The following is a 17,606-nucleotide window of genomic DNA, read 5'->3' as shown; positions in this document are numbered from 1 at the left end:
TTCAGGCCCTATTGCCAGCACAAAAGAAAAAAATTATGTCAAGTCAATGTATCAAATATTTGATGAGCATGCATATGTTCTTTTGTTATCTTTAAGGCTTGGTTTCTTTATATGTCTGTTTATTTACGGACAGAGGGTTTCACTGTATAGAACTCCAAACTCTTCTGATTGAGTTTCCTAAGCGCTGAGATCACAGACATGCACCACCATGCCTCACAAAGCTCAGTTTAAATCATATATCCAAGAAAGTGGGCTTTAAATTTTATCCTAAGCATAAGAGTAAGTTTAGATTTCATATAAGCAAGGAATGACATATCTCATATCTTCAGGGAGGCAGAACACGCAGTTGGAAGATCTGGAATCAGACTATTTAGATTCAAACACCTTTTCTTTAATTCATTAAATATGTAAATGAAGGCGTGATATTTAATATACACATAACATATTAAATATTATGTGCATACTTATTTTTTTTCATTTATAAAACAAAGGTGCTAGATGCCGGTAACTCACACCTGTAATCCTAGCTACTCAGGAGTCTGAATCAAGAAGATAATTGTTCAAAGCCAGCCTGGGCAGAAAAGCCTCTGAGATTCCATTTTCAAAATAACTAGCAAAATTCTAGCCTGGATGGAGGCAAGGCTCAGGTGGTATAATGCCAGGTGTGAGCAGAAAAAGTTAAGTGAGAGCTCAGGGCTCTGAATTTAAGGCCTGATACCAGGATAGTAAAAGCATCAGAAGAGTGGGGAGAAACTTACTTTAACTTCAACAATTACAAACTACATTTCTCAATATCTAAAATAAGAAATAAAGAATTTTCCATTGACCAAACATTGGCTGGAAGCCAACGCTGGTAGCTCATGTTTGTAATCCTAGCTACTCAGGAGGCTGAAATCTGAGGATCATGGTTTAAAGCCAGCCCCGGCAGGAAAGCCCATGAGACTCATCTCCAAGTAACCACCAGAAAACCGGAAGTGGCACTGTGGTTCAAGTGGTAGAGGGCTCACCTTGAACTGAAGAGCTGAGGGACAGCACCCAGGCCCAGAGTTCAAGCCCATGACTGACAAAAAAAAAAAAAAAAAGCTGCTGTAAGAAATCATAGTGCATAAAAGTTATTGTTGGGATAGAAAAAAAGCAAATGATCATTACTATTACTATCATATCAAAAGTTTATAATACATATCTGTTGATATTCTTTTTACAAGCTTCTCAGTGAAATCAAGATTTGCTTTAAAGTTCAGGCATTTTGTCAGAATGGTTTTACTTCATCTCCATAAAAGATAACATTAATGAAAAGTAAACCATAATTTAAATGCTTCTATTGAATAAGACCTTCTTAGTAACTCAAATGCCTTAAGGGGATCATTTGCTACCCTTTTTTTTGTCTATTGTGGGGCTGGGCACTGTCCCTGAGCTCTTCAGCGCAAGGCAAAGTGCTCTACCACTTGAGCCACCACGCCACTTCCAGTTTTCTGGTGGCTAATTGGAGATAAGAGTCTAGACTTTCCTTCCCTGGCCTAGCTTTGAACCTCGATCCTCAGATCTCAGCCTCCTGAGTAGCTAGGATTACAGGCGTGAGCCACTGGCACTCGGCCATGTGCTACTTATATTCAGCTGGGCAATATTCAATCATTTGTGCAAGTAGAAGGTATTGGTCAGAGCTTCTAGAAAATTACTAGTAATTTGATTTAATATTTCTTTACATATGATTTTTAATTTGTCCTCTTCCTCTCCTTATTAATATAAATAAGACTTGAGACTTCAGACCAATACTCCCACAAAACATTATGAAAACTTGAACGTAGAAACTTCTCTCTGTTTACAGATAGTTGTTTCAAATTATTGATAGGCAGAATTTTAGTTTTTTTTCTTATTGGTAATACAATGATAATTGATTTTTTTATAAAGTAAATATTTTGAAATCATGATTTGAGTACAAATTCCACTAGCTTGTTGAGATGCAGATCACACATCTGAACTGCATGTATTTAAAGGATACAATCTGATTGGTTTTGACAAATATATGTGTTCACTGATGCTGTCGCCAAAATCTAGATCACAAGCGTGTCTGTCACTTCTAAGTCTCCTCTGTTGGGTAATCTTTTCCTGTTTCCTTTATGGTTTCCCTTCCCAGTGCTTTTTGGCACTGTAGATTCATTTGAATTTTCAAGAATTTCATGTAAATATGATCATATGCTACCCTGGCATTTTTCCTTCACAGCATATTTATTTGGTGATTTATCCATGCTGCCACTTATTTCTTTTTATCAAAGAGAAGTTTCCACTTGGATGTCTCAAAGGCTAGCCACATTTGACTTACTATCTTCCACAGGATCTCCAGATCTCCTCAGTCTCAGTGACCATCCACATAGGAATCTCATTCTTAGGCAAAAGTCAGCCTGGATGATGTCTCCCTTACTCTGCCCACATCCGGCCATCACAGTGCCCTACTGAAGGCCTTGTAAACATCGCTCCAATCCTCCCATCCCTGTGTTACCATGGCTGCCAGCCTACTCAGCGCTATTGTCATCTCTTTTCCAACTTGATTCAGAAAGCTTCCAGTGTCCACTTTTCATCTGATCATTTCCCCTAAATGATAGCTAAAGTGAGGGTTCTTTTTGTTTTGTTGTTGGTTGTGGGGCTTGAATTCAGAGCCTGGGCCCCATCGCTGAGTTTTTTCCCTTCAGGGCTACAAGAACTCTCTACCACTTTGAGCCAAAGCTCTACTTTGGGTTTTCTAGTGGTTAATTGGAGATAAGAGTCTTCTGGATTTTCCTGCCCTGGCTGACTTTAAACTCCAAGCCTTCTATCTCAGTCTCCTGAGTAGCTAGGATTACAGGAGTGAGCCACGAACACCCAGCTTCAAATATTTTTTAATGCTTTCTTTTTGCTCTTAGAATGAGAAAACAAATCTTTAACTTGGTCCACGTGATTTGACGTGATTTATCTCTACTAACTTTGTGTTGCAACTTGCCTGGAGCCAGATCATCGGATGAACTCAATCACTGACATACATTCCATTCCTAGTTCCTTCTACTGTTCCTCTATCTCTTTACCTCTACTGCAGTCCACTGAGGACTACTACTGGTTCTGCTTTGAACATGGTACCTTGAATTCAAACCCATCTCATCATCTCCACTGCTGGAATACTATTCAAAGCTGCCATCATTTTCATCTGGATTCATGCTATGGCCTAACCAGACTCCCTCTCTCCCTCTGGCCCATGCTCCCTCCCTCTCCCCTACTTTTTCTCACTTGCTCTATTCTATACACTTGCCAAACAGGCACCAGCCAGTATGATGGCTTATAACATAAATGAAATCATAAGCTTTGTTGCAAAAACCTCCTAATTACTTTGCAATTACAATCCAATCTAACACCGTCCACACCGACCCCAAACTCTCTTTGATCTGGTCCCTGCTCACCTCTGTCCTCATCTTCTTCTGGTCTCTTCCTCTTTCACCATACTCCAGTCATTCTGGCCCACTTTCTTTCTAACTGTCAGTGTTCATATCTTAGTATGTTTCATTTCTCTTCCTCCCTGTTGGAATGCCCGCCCAAGTCTTTGAATGGCTGTTCCTTCTCTTTACTTTGCCAAGAAGAATTCTCCCATCCCCCCAAGAAAGCCACTCTTTAAGCCATTGCTAGCTTTTGCTTTCTGTACAGCACTGTACATTCTGCTTGGGATCTTCCAATGGCTTTCCATCTTGTACACATCACAGTATTCACCATAGCCTGAAAGTCTACACACCATCTGTCCACGTTTCCTCTTTGAGCTTATCTCTCTGAGTCCCCCTGTTCTGCTTCCATCTACAAGTTCCCTCTCTGCTTTTCCAACATCTCAAAGGCCCGAGTTCCTAAATATTCTCATCCAAAGCTACAACATGACTTAACCACTCATGTCATTAGGTCTGGCTCTACTTATTAGATGTCTCTTTCTCAAAGGCCCTAATTGATATAGTAACTCTGTCCCTCCATCTGTCACTCTATCCTTTTCATTTCTCTACATAACATGTGAGCTACTACTTCAATTGACTGTCCTCTGCCAATTAGAATCTACTGTCTCCCAGTGCAGGAGTTCTATTTTCTTCATTATGGCTTATATCATTCTTAGAAGAGTGAGTGCTAGCCAGCAGCAAGTGACTCCTGCCTGTTACTCTAGCTACTCAGGAGTCTGAGCTCTGAGTTATCTTGGGTAGGAAAGTCCATGAAATTCTTATCTCCAAATAACCACCAGAGAACCACAAGTGGAAGTGTGATTCCAGTGGTAGAGCACTAGTCTTGATCAAGAAATAAAGTGACAGTTCCAGGACCATGCGTTCAGCCCCACATACTGCAGCAAGAAAATGAAGAAAGAAGAAAAATAGGCAGAGGGGTATTTAAAAAGTAAATTCTCATTAAAGAAACGGCCTATCTGAAATGACCTGATTCGCTTTTTGTGTCTGGTGTCTCTACCACTGTACCCCATTATTGCCTGAATACAGGTGCGTAGAGGAAAAGAAAAAAAATCCAATGTTTACAAACCGTAACTGATTTTAACTTCAGTGTTGGTCAGCAGCTATTTCTAGTCAGTCCTTTGATGTTAGAAATGGAGGGCCGGCATTCACATCATTTAAAAAAGAAAAAAAAAAACTCTGTGTGTGTGTGTGTGTGTGTGTGTGTGTGTGTGTGTGTGTGTGTGTGTGTGTGTGTGTGTGTGTGTACACCAGTTCTGGGATCTGAACTTTTTGTTCATGACTAACACTCTACCACTTGGGTGCAGTTCTACTTCTGGCTTTTTTGGAGAAGCTAATTGGAGATAAGAGTCTCACAGACATTCTTGTTCAGGCTGGCTTTGAACTCAGATCTTGGCATCCTGAGTATCTAGAAATACAGTTGAGAGCCACTAGTGCCTAGCTATTAATTTTTTGTTATTTATTTATTTTAATCTTTAATAGTTGTATACCTCACTGGATACTATGTTGTAAATGAACTCTACACTATGTTGTAAACTCTACAACTTATGAATGGGGTGGGAAGAAAAAACTGGGAGAGAGCGAGAGAAGGGGATGACATTATCCAAAACAGAAATGTACTCTTTAGCTTTATGATACCAATTTAAAAAAAAAAAAGTTTAATAGTGGTAGCCAGTCTCTAGTGGCTCATGGCTGAGATCTGAGGATCATAGTTGGAAGCCAGCCCAGGGAAGGAAAGTCCCATGAGACTCTTTTAAATCACAGAAAGGCTGGAAGTGGTACAGTGGCTCAAGTGGTAGAGTGTTAGCCTTGAGCAAAAAGGAGCCTAAGGGAAGCACCCAGGCCCAGAGTTCAAGCTCCACGACTGGCAAAAAAATAAAAAGCACATCAACTGAGCCATGACGCTCCGCTAACAGGTAAATATCTCCTTTCGACCTGTATGGCTGGTAGAAGTACCAATCCCCCATTCTTTCACCCCTTGCCCCAGGAAGAGCAGGCTGGACCGGTGGCCCTGGATGGAGGGCCCCCGCACCGCACCTGCCCCCTGCAGGCAGGGCGCGCACACCCACCGCGGCTGGCGGGAAGCCTTGCACAACCCTCCCGAAAGAGGAAGCCCAGGGACAGTTGAAGTAAACACTCGGGAAGATGTTGCAAAAGCCATCGGCTACTTTGCCTGCAGTGGGCCAATTGCTCGGCCCCAAGTCCCCACCCCACCCGCCCCCAGAGTCCCTCCTATGTAGAGGCCACCGGGCTGGATGGGCTGGCCTGGGGAGGCTGCTGAGCGCCCCTCACACCGCAGCTGGGAGAAGACCGGAGGGGAAGTCACCGATCCCCACCCCGCCAGGAATTAAAGAAAGGAAGGAAAAGTACAAAGTCTTCCTCCTTCGGGACGGGGATCCGTAGGGCATCCGTGGGCATGGCTGCGCCGGGGCGGGCAGCCCGTGCGCTCCCCGAGTCCTCCGGCCACGTGCTGGTGTCTGCCTGCTAACCCCGCTGCGCTGGGCGCCCCGGGGCCGGGCGCGAAGCCGCGTGGCGCGCGCCGGGAGGGCCTGACACCACTTCCTCCCCTAGGCGGGGACCCGGAGCCGGGGAGCGGCGAGTGCACAGCCCAGGCGCACCGCCTCGCCCGCGCCGCCGCCGCCCCGCCGCCCCGCGCCTCCTCCCCGCGGCCCCCCGGGCTCCGCACCGCCGTCGAGGTAAGCTGAGCCGCGGGATGGGAGGCGGGGAGCCGGTCCCCGACGGTGGATGGACACGTGGGCGCGTCCCCTCCCTGGTCCTCCAGGGCAGCGGGTCACCCTGCCCCCCCCCGCACACACTGGGGGTCCCCCTTGAATCTGACCCAGGTGGCGAGGGGCGGGGTGGGGGCGAAGAGGGGAGGATCGGGGAAGGGTGGCCACTCCAGTTCGCCCCCCACCCCCAGCCCCGCGTGGCTGACAAGTTTCCTGTCCAGGAAATGGCCATAAGATGGCACGGGAGGGGGCGGGGGGGGGTCGCTGATCAGAGGCCTGGGGCATCCAGCAGGACCCCCCGGACCCCCAAATCCGACTCAAGCTGGAAGAATCCCCAGGGGCGCTCTGAAGAGCAAAGTTAAAACTCCAGTCTTGTGAACTTTAAGAGGGGGAGCGCACTCAGGCGCACCTCCAAGCGCTTCCTTACTACTGTTACTACTATTGTTACCACTGTTGCTTTTAAAAAGAAGTTTCCCTCCCCCAAATCATCTTTTTCACTTGAGGGTGTGTTGGGGGTAAGTTTGAGCACCGTGTGGCAGTTTGGTTTGGCCTGAAGGTGGCAGGAGGCTTTTGTGGCATGGAGAAATGAACTAAGATGGCTGGGTCCCCCGGGGATCCCTAGGGTCCCCCCATCACCACCACCAAGGTCTCCCCCAAGTGATCTTTGTCCTCTGGGATGATACCACCTTAGAATCAGCTCTGGTGTGAGCCAGAGCCGCTGCCAGCACGGCTGTACCTAAGCAGCCCTTACCATGATAGTTAGAAATGGAGAAACAGGAAAGGAACGCAGAGAAGAGCAGGTGACTTTATTTGTCCAACCAGATTAAGATTTGGGCTGGAGTAATGCGGTTCCAATTTGTTTAGGGGCAATTTGCTTTGGGGGCAGAGGTACTTGACCCATTTGTAACTCCAGGCCTGCACCGGGGAAATTTTAGAAGGGAAACCTGGGCCTCCTGTACAAGCCAGGAGCTCAGCTTAACGTGGGGCCTCACGGAAGCCCGGGCAGGCTCTCTGTCCAAGGCGAGTACACGGGCAAGATTAGAAGGGAGCTGAGTAGAAACCCTATCGAAGGTCGTCCAGGAGGTGTTTGCTGTCTGTTCGGGGCGTTGTGTAAAGTCCAAGAAATGCATCTTCACCCTCAAACGATCACTGCTCCACGTTCACATCCTTCCTAATATGTGTGCCTTTTCCTGAGTATTTGGGAGACTTGGGTTCTGACTGGACAGAACACCCTTGATTAAATTGTGTTAACCTCCCTGGACTTCATATAACTCGTGAGTAACATGAGATTATTGGATTATGTCAAAATAGAGAAAATAATGGGACAGAGGATGCAGCTCAGTGGTAGAATGAGGCCCTTGAGTTCCATCCTGAACATTGCAATGAATAACATAAAATAAATATAAACTTTATGCACATATACATACATGAATAGTACACAAATAAAGACTAACAGATTTTCTTAAATTCAGCATTATATCTTTGAGGTCTTTTGGTTCTAACAAGTGCCACTAAAATTAGTCCTCTCCTAGCCTAAATGTAAGTTACCAACTTTCTATTACAAGCAGAAAACTACCACAGACCAATATTATATTTTAAATTTCCATATTTGCTACCATTTAAGAAATACAACTTTCAAAGATTATGGTTGTCTTAAACCTTGCACATAATACCTACTAGGTGTACATAACTATTTTTGTATTTTTATCACACTGAGAATGTATATACCAACTCTCTACTGTATTTTTTTTTTTGCCTTTTTCACTTGTAAGTTCAAGTTCTAGATACTGTCATGTTATTCACATGAGCTGGGTGTTTAATAAGTTCATTGTCATAAACATCTGTTTGATATGCTATGAGTTTTCTTTAAACCATTATGCTTTCAAATTACTATTTTTCACTCATATCTAATCTTCTTCTATTGTACTTGTTTTTATACCTAAAGCTTTTTTATTGTCTCCACAACATTTTAAAATAAATTGTTTGTGTTCTGTAGTGTATCAGACCACAATCTTTACAAGTTTCTGAGACTTCCTGAGTTTGTTCAATAGGCAATAAAATGCTCTTAGGCGTTTTCAAGATGGAGCAATTTAGAACAAAGAACTCAAGACAGAATTCATTCGTATTAATACAATGGATACTCTCCAATTGAAAACTAATGTGTTTTATATCAGTGCTGTCATGCTAAGCTACCAGTAATATAAAGTTGAAGCATTTATTATATATCCAGATTTATACTCAACATGACAATGTTAAGGTTTAAAGGGATTTGTTGGGGACATTTGTATACATTATAGTTGTCATGAGAAGCATGGCTTAGAGGAGAGTACATATGTGGGAAAGTAGAAATTGTATTTTCTTGGGAGAAGAGAGAATGAAGGAAAGAAATGGAGCCACTTACACTCAGCTTAAGAGACTAGCTGGCACTGTAGTCAGGTAGGGAAGGGTAAGGAAGGGAAGGGCAGGGCCTGAGGAATATACTACCACCACATTCTAGTTGCCTGGTCACATTCTGCTACCGCAGTCTGGGCTCAAAATATATTTGATATATCAATGCTGCTTCCATGTGACACCATTGAAATGTCTCCAGCTGCTGAAACCCAGCTAGCTGGCCTGTAGGCCCTAACCGTGAGGCAAGCGCAAACAAGATTTAACATCCCTCCAGGTGACCACACCTTCATGGTTGTGATCTGAAGCTTGAATTCCAATTTCCCAACATTTCCTAAACATCAATAAGGCACTAGAGTCACTGTTTTTAATAATTTTTGCATGAAATGAAATATGCACTTTTTGCAGCTCAGGTAGCTGGGGCACTTTTTCACTTGGAGAAGCTCGAGAAACTGTGTTGTGGGCCTGCATGTTGACTGTGGCTCCATCACAGGAGGCCATGTGTGGTCTAATCACCTGTGGCCTCAAGTGGGCACTCAGCAGTGTTTCAAGCTAGGCCCCAGTAGCTCAAGCTGGTAATCCTAGCTACTCAAGGAGCCTGAGGTCTGAGGAGTGTGGTTGGAATCCAGCCCAAGCAGGAAAGTCTGTGAGACCCTTATCTACAGTTCACCACTGAAAAAAACTGGGAGTGGTTCTGTGACTCAAGTGGTAGAGTGCTAGCCTTGGGAGAAAAAGCTAAATAAGAACATCAGGCCCTGAGCTCAAGCTTCAGTAGTAGCATGCGTGCACACAGGAACGCACGCACACACTTTGGATTTTGAATCTTCAGATGAGGGATATTTTACAGAAGGGTGTAGCAGCCGCTGTGCTAGTCTACGTGTGTGATTTTTAATCCTCACAGCTGAGTTTATACTGTTAGTATTCCCATTTCATTAGAGGAAATGAAACCACAGGGAAGTTAAGAAACTTTCTCAGGGAGTAAAATGCAGAGTAAACATTCAGTTGGGACAACGTGATACCCTGCCCAAGGTGCTTTATGAGGGTTAGAGCTCAAATGATACAAAACCATGGGGGCTTTCCTCAGTGAGCTAGAAGAGGAGTGAAAGTAGAGGCTGTTATGATTCTGCATGTAACCAGAGTGCTATGCTGAGTGACTATATATTAGGTTCCTAGAGCAACTTGGGGTCAGGGAGGGAAAGATGAATTGAAGGTAAGCAAGCAAAGAACTTGTCTCATTCTAGTAATTAAACAAGATATTGCCATCCATTTTGAAGTTATTATGTTTATATGTGTCTTTTGAAAAATAATTGGCTTTGATAGCCATCCCATTTTCATTTGTTTCCTCTGCTATGGGGGTTTGAACTCAGGGCGTCGAACTTGTTTTCTGGGCAGGCACTGAACCACTTGAGTCATGCCTCCTACCTGGTGTTTTGCTGGCTATTGTGAAGGTAGAATTTTTCTGATTTTTCTGCCCCAGCTGGCTTCAAACCTCATTCCTATGGGTCTCAACATTCAGAGTTGCTAGGATTATAGGTGGGAGCCACCAGTGCTTGGCTATGCTTTCTGTTTTGTCTTTATTATATTCAGATTCTTCATGCTAGTTTTCTAGGTTGATTAAATCAATATAATAGTAAGTTTAATTCTTTAAGTTTGTGGGAAATCATCTGACTTGGTTTTGAGTCACAGACTCCTCAGTAAGATGGGGAGGTTTGGGATGGGAAGAAATGTCTAATTGTTTCCACAAATTGCCTGGAGGATTTCTATTGAGAGTGATAGATTGAACTGGAGAAAAATAAAAAGTAATATTACAACAAATAAACTAGGACCAGATTGTTTCCTTCATTCTTAAATGATGAAGTATTTCAGACATAAAAAGGTGATGCATTGCATATGTATATAACAGCAAATAAGATGAAAGCAAGCATTGAATAACTGTCACACAGTGTAAGCAGAATATTTCCAGAAGCTATGTATTTCCTGCCCTCTCTTAATAACAGTTCCCTATTTCTTCTATTTCTGCTCTAAAGGTCATACTTATTCTGACTGTGTTAAACTTAAAATCATTTTTAAAATATCTTTGGCAAGCCAGGCTCTGGTGGCTCACGCCTGTAATCCTAGCTACTCAGAAGGCTGAGATCTGAGGATCACAGTTCAAAGTCAGCCAGGGCAGGAAAGCCTGTGAAACTCTTATCTCCAATAAACCACTCAGAAAACAGGCAGTGGTGCTGTAGTTCAAGTGGTAGAACACTAGCTTTGAGCCAAAGAACTGAGGGACAGCACCCAGGGCCCACAACCAACCAAAAGAAGAAAAAATTATTTGGCAATATTAAGATTTGAACTCAAGGCTTCACACTTGCCAGGCTGGTGTTCTACCACTTGAGCCATGCCCCTAGCTCTTTTAGCTGTGGTTATTTTGGGGATAAGGTCTCACTTTTTCCCTGGAATTGCCTGAATCTCAATCTCCAATTTATACTTTCCATATAGCAGGTGCATGATACTGTGCCCAGCTTTTTCTGTCAGAATGGGGTTTCACAAACTTCTTTTGACTGACTTCTTTCTGACCTGCAACTCCTGAGTAGCTAGGATTACAGGTGTCAGCCACCAGAGCCTGGCTTGCATGTAATCATTGTTAAGAAGCACTCAGGAAGCATGTATATACATTTGCAAAGCATAATATCATGCTGGAATTTCAGGGACTGTAGCACCTGGAAACTGGAATTAAGGTCTGGGTATGGTTATAGAGAATACTATTAAGTAAAGACAATTTAAATAGTACTAACAAATGAAGACCATTAGAAATTCAACAGGGAATCTTTGTTCCCATTTTCTGTGTGGGAATAAAAGTGTTTTCCATGCTAAAACTTAAAAAAAAAAAAAGAATGGTTGCAAATAACTATAACAGAAATAATGGTAACCATTACTGAATGACATTTCCTTGTTTTCCATTTCTCTCTACCTTAGTCTGTTATACCAAAATAAATCCTTGCTATTTTTTTAAGAAATGGCTATGAGTAATTGTAACAGAAATAATGATGTCACTATGATTAATGAAGTGATGAGAACTCATCAGTAGAAAACTATAATGTTTCACTGTAGTAAACTAAGTAACTTAGAAACTGCCCATTCTCCACTTTCAATCTGCCGCACCAGGGATGATAGCATCCTGTGATAGTGCTACCTGTGCCAACACTACACATGATAGCTCTACATATAATATTCCTACATGTGGTAAGACCACATTGCTACGATGATGCATGATACTACATGTGATACCACCACATGTGATATGACTGCGTGGGTATGGCTTCATGTGACACTATCATATGTGGATGGCTACATGTGATGCCACTGCATGTGAGGCTACTACATGTAGAAGAGTTGAGACTGTGGTATTCACGATCCTCAAAGCTGGGTTCAACACTTTACCTGGATCAAAATGCTTAACGTAGTGTAGTTGATGCTTGGGTTTTCTTCCAGTCTCAATACACACCTAGTGAGAAGTCACCTGGTGGGGGTGGGGGTGGGAGGTAATCTAGCCCCTTATCCCTAGCTTCTTCCAGCTTGTTCCAAGGAACAATCTGTAAGTATACACACCACAGTGCATTGATAGGTACAGAAATAATTCAGTTAAGAAGAAGATGCTAGAGAAGACATTACAGGGGATGGGGTATGGGATGGGTGTATTTTGGAGGACAGAGGTATTTTCACGTGGCTGGTGAAGATGGCTGCCCCAGGCACCAGCGACGTGAAGCACTTAGGCAATGCTGGAGCATAAACCCAGTGGAAAGGAAGTGGGGCAATCCTGATTTAACTCTTGGTGAGTAATATTCAGAGAGCATTCATGTGATCCAGTCCCCATGCCCGGTCAGCTTTGAGTCAAAGGCCGAGGCAAAGATCAGAACAGAACTGGAGTGTTCTGGACCAGTGCTCCCCAATAGAAATGCAACGCAAGCTGTGTAGGGAGCCTTGGGTTTCCTAAAAGCCACAACCAAAATGGTCAAAGGGAATAAGTGAATTCATTTTCCTCATATACTTTATTTAATACAGATCTGGCTGGGTGCTGGTGGCTTATACCTGTAATCCTAGCTACTCAGGAGGCTGACATCTGAGGATGATGGTTCAGTGCCAGCCCAGGCAGGAAAGTCCATGAGACCCTTATTTCGAATTAACCACCAAAAAGTCGGAAGTGCTGCTGTGGATCAAGTGGTAGCAGAAAATGTTAAGACATAGTGTCCAGATCTCGAGTTCAAGCCCCAGTACTGGCACAAAAGAAAAATAATAGCTCCAAAACTTGTCACTTAATGAATATCAATTATTTGGAATCATATCCAATTAAAGTAATAGTAAAATTACTAATAAGCATTTTTCCATATTAAATCTTACAAATCCAACTAGTTTTTGCATGTACAACCTACCTCAACATAAGATAAGTCCAGATGCTGAGTAGCTCTGTGTGGTACTGGCAGCTGCTATGCTTGGTGGCACAGCTTGGGATCCAGGCGTGTACTGCACATTAACTCTGAGGGGGCTGGGAGAAGGAAGATAAAGAAAACAGCATTTGCCATCATAACAGTCCCTAGCACTTGATTGAAATTCATGTTTAAACCTAGGCTCTGAATGCTTTCTTAACACTCCGGTAACAACAACTTCAAATGATTATTGCTTACTTTTGTTTTTATGCTTTTTCTCCCCATCTCCTCACCCCTCCCCCCACCCCTCATCTTGTATGGATTCTCTCTGAAAGTAATAGTGGCTGAGAAAGAACTGGAAGCTGGCAGCAAAGAGGTTGACCTAAACCCACATCCGGCAAAATGTGAGCTGTTGCCCGGGGCAACCATGATTGTCAGCCCTTTTTTTTCCCCCTCCTTCTTGTTTTCATTTTGACTTCGCCTGTAGTTCACAAGCATAATACATTCTCATCAACAGCAACTCTCCAAAATTCACCCTACTCCTACACCTCTCTTTCAGGAGAGAATGAAAATGGTAGGATTTGGAGTAGAGAGCTAGATGACCAACCCAACCAACCATGACTAGCGAATGCCTCAGGGAGATTGCTGGCAGTCACTTTTTTGTTCAGAATGGCTGCCTCTCTCTCCTAGAGACTACATTTACAGATGCCATTCCCAGAGGCTTCTAGTGGTTTTGTCTTATGAAAGTGTCAGGTACATGGAATGCCATGGATAGTAGTCAACCTGGTATAGATTTAGGAGTATGTGTATGTGGGGAGGAGAAAGAAAGAAAAAAGAAAGAAAGAAAGAGTAGGAAGGGAAGTAAGGGAAGGAAAGGAAGGTAGAAAGGAGGGAAGGAAGAAGGAAGGAAAGAAAGAAAGGAAGAAAGAAAAAGTAGGAAGGGAAGTAAGGGAAGGAAAGGAAGGTAGGAAGGAAGGAGAGAAGGAAGAAGGAAAGAAAGGAAGAAAGGAAAAAAGAAAGAAAGAGAAAGAAAGGAAGGAAGGAAGGAAGAAAGAGAAAGAAAGGAAGGAAGGAAGGGGAGGGAAGGAAAGAAGGAGGAAGGAAGGAAAGAAGGAGGAAGGAAGAAGGATAGAGGAAGAAAGGAAAAAGAGATGGGGAAGGAAGGAATGTGGAAAGAAGGCATAGAGAAAAGCAAAGACCGAATAAGTGACTTAAATCTGTTTCTACTGATGGTTTTTGAGGGAGACTATATTAATAAGACTAATGATGCTGGGGCTGGGAAGGTGGCTCAGTGGTAGAGCGCTTGCCTTGCATGCCTGAGGACCTGGGTTCAATTCCTCAGCACACATAAGCAAAAAAGAAAAAAGCCAGAAGTGGTGCTGTGGCTCAAGTGGTAGAGCGCTAGCCTTGAGCTGAAGAGCTGAGGAACAGCACCCAGGCCCAGAGTTCAGGCCCCATGACCGGACCCAAAAAAAAAAAAAAAAAAAAAATATATATATATAGAATAATGATGCTAGGCCCTGTAGCTCACATCTGTAATCCTAAACTACTCAGGAAACTGAGGTATGAGGATCTCAGTTCAGAGCCAGCCCTATCAGGAAAAGTCTGAATGACTCCATCTCCGATTAACCAGTAAAATGCCAGACTAGAGATGTGCCTTAAGTGGTAGAGCTCCAGCTGTGAGCAAATAAATGCTGGATGCCCCGAGATCTGGCTCTGAGTTCAAACCCTGGTATTGGAACCAAAAGAAGGAGGACAAGGAGGGAATAATATGTTTTCTCAGTTATAAAATTAAAGGCTTGTCAGGCACTGATGGATCATGCCTGTAATCCTAGCTACTCAAGAGGCTGAGATCTGAGAATCTCACTTCAAATCCAGCCCAGAGAAGGAAAGCATATGAGATTCTTATCACCATTCAATGACCAAAAAAACAGAGGTGGATGTAGCTCAAACAGTAGGGCACAAACCTTGAACACAAAAGCTCAGAGAAAGCACCTAGCCCTTCTGTGCTACCCCCAGGACTAGCACATAAATAAGTAAGTAAGTACATAAGTAAATAAATAAATAAAGGCTTGAGTTAAGTTATATCATGCTTATTTTCCCCTGCTTCTAAGCTTTGAGATTGAATGTATGAAGGCAGAGCTGTGGAAATGAAAAATATAGGTTTAAGCCAGGCACTGGTGGCTCACAATTATAATCTTAGCTATTCAGTAGGCTGAGATTTGAGGATAATGGTTTGAAGCCAGCCTGGCCAGGAAAGTCCGTGAGACTTTTATCTCTAATAAACTACTCAGTAAAAGCTGCAAGTGTCACTGTGGCTCAAGTAGTAGAACACTAGCCTTGAGCACAGAAAGGCTCAGGGACAGAGCCCAGGCCCTGAGTTCAAGCCCCAGGACTGCCCCCCCCCCCCCCAAAAAAGTTTAGGTAATATTTAAAAGTAGTGTTGGTGGAGATTTCCTATGTAAGAACTTAAATACAACCATTCAATGAAGTCTCCATTACAAATACTTCCTCTCCAAACAAGACTTTCAATAGGTTTCAAGGACAATTAGGGACTGGAGTTTAATCTCAATGGTAAAGCATTTGCCTAGCCTGTCCAAGGCGTTGGGCTCAATCTCAAGCACCACACAAAAAGGAAAGGCCAAAACCTATGAAAGCATAATAAATCCGTGCCCTTGTGCATATTGTGTTCTGTGGGCCACATAGGGTTCTGAGAGACAACAGCTTTATCAACAATGTGTTTCAATTGCAGAAATACATGATCACTAGAATGGAGCTGTGAACCAGTCTTTGTAGCAAGTAGGAGCTATATGGATGGGGGAAAAATAAAACTAGAAGTAGCACCAAGGCACTACAAATGATGTTTTAAGGAGAGACATAATCTATAGGAATCCCTTCTGAAGCAATTACACTTTCCACCGTTTAGTTATCTGTAATCAACTACAATCTAAAACTATTAAGTGGACAATTCCAGAAATAATTCAAAAATGTTAAGTTGTGCATGGCTTTAAGTAGCCTGGTGAACCCTTCACCATCCCACAGAATGTAAATCACCTCTATTCAATGGATCCATGCAGTATACACTACCCACCCACCCATCACTTAATTACTGTCTAGATTATCAGACTGACAGTCCTGACATGACACTGCTCATGAGTAACTCCTTTTTTTATACCAATACTGGGGCTTGAATTTAGGGCTTGATGCTTTTGCTTAACTTTTTCACTCAAGGCTGATGCTGTACCATTGAACCATATTTTTACTTCCAGCTTTTTGTTGGTTGATTGGATATAAGAATCTCTCAGATTTGTCCTCCCTGGCTGGCTTTGAACCAGGATCCTCATATCTCAGTCTCTTAAGTAGCTAGGATGACAGGAATGAGTCATTAGCACCCAATTCAGGTCATTCTTTATTTTACTTAATAAAATAGCCCCAAAGCACAAGACTAGTTCCAGTGACAATTTTATTATCGTATATTAGGTGAATTGTTCTATCTTTATCATTAGCCATCATTAATTGGTTACAGATCCTAATTTCATAAATTAAACCTTATCACAAGTGTATAGGTATAGGAACAAATAGAGTATCTACAGGTCTCTCCATTTGTCATGGTTCCAGGTATCCACAGGGCATTGTAGAACATATACCATTGGGATACTTTCACTACAAGCAAAAGTCCAGTAAGGGGAGGACATAGAGGAATTTGGAGTCATGTATCAAGGATGGGTTGTGGAAGAATCCATCCTGTGAGAAGCTGGCTCTGGCAACTTTTCCACTTAGCTGGGGAGAGGTGAGGTTAGCGGCATGCCAGTGACAATGAGGGATGAGGCCTGGCTTTCCTGACAGCTACCTGCTCTCTGACTAGACACACTGGCCTCTCTCCAGGGTTCACTCCTTCTGCTTGTCTTTCTCTAGTTGATGTGTACTTTCCAGGTTCCATGTTTGTCCCCTTTCAATGCTCAGTCATTCTGCTTACCTAGCCTTGGAAAGTGCTCAAGTTCCTCTGGGCTGTTGTATAGACTGATCATTCAATTAAAAAAAAGACCTCAGGGGGTCTGGGAAGGAGACTCCGTGGTAGAGCGATTGCCTTGCATGCATGAGGCCCTGGGTTCAATTCCTCAGCACCACATAAGCAGAAAAAGCTGGAAGTGACACTGTGGCTCAAGTAGTAGAGCACTAGCCTTGAGCTGAAGAGTTTAGGGACAGTGCCCAGGCCCATTTAGGCCCCACAACCAGCAAACAAAAAAAGACCTCAGGGAACAGTAACCCTGATGGCTATTGACCTTCAAGGGATTTATGTGATCCTCCATGTTGTAAAGTAACAAAACAATGAGTTAATGTAGGAAAGATTTTTTTTTTACTAATAGACAATAAGAGGGATGCCCAAAAATCAATTGATTGCCTAGCTAATTGAAATATCAACATGAGTCATAGTTCATTCCTGTGTGTGAGTATGTCACCCAAAATAAATGGTTTTGGGATTTTCGGTCCAACTTAGTAAAGTTGCATGGTAATTGTTCTTTAAAGCACATGTAAAATACATGACTTATTGGAGCTTTTTTTTTTTTTTTGGTCAGTCGTGGGGCCTGAACTCTGGGCCTGGGCGCTGTCCCTCAGCTCTTCAG

The 17,606-nt window shown here is 43.1% G+C and overlaps 1 protein-coding gene across 1 annotated transcript in view; it reads left to right on the top strand.

Annotated features, from left to right (window-relative positions):
- Positions 1-6,104: 6,104 nt before the first annotated feature.
- LOC122113312 (amyloid beta precursor protein binding family B member 1 interacting protein) overlaps positions 6,105-17,606 on the top strand; it is a 92,012-nt gene continuing 80,510 nt past the window's right edge. Inside the window, 1 exon segment of the mRNA XM_042686306.1 lies at positions 6,105-6,151. The gene's annotated coding sequence lies outside the window, so the exon portion shown is untranslated.

The sequence above is a fragment of the Dipodomys spectabilis genome, unplaced genomic scaffold (assembly GCF_019054845.1).
Source record: "Dipodomys spectabilis isolate Male_0828 unplaced genomic scaffold, ASM1905484v1 ptg000096l, whole genome shotgun sequence".
Lineage (NCBI taxonomy): Eukaryota > Metazoa > Chordata > Mammalia > Rodentia > Heteromyidae > Dipodomys > Dipodomys spectabilis.
This window is presented reverse-complemented; position numbering and strand designations above follow the sequence as displayed.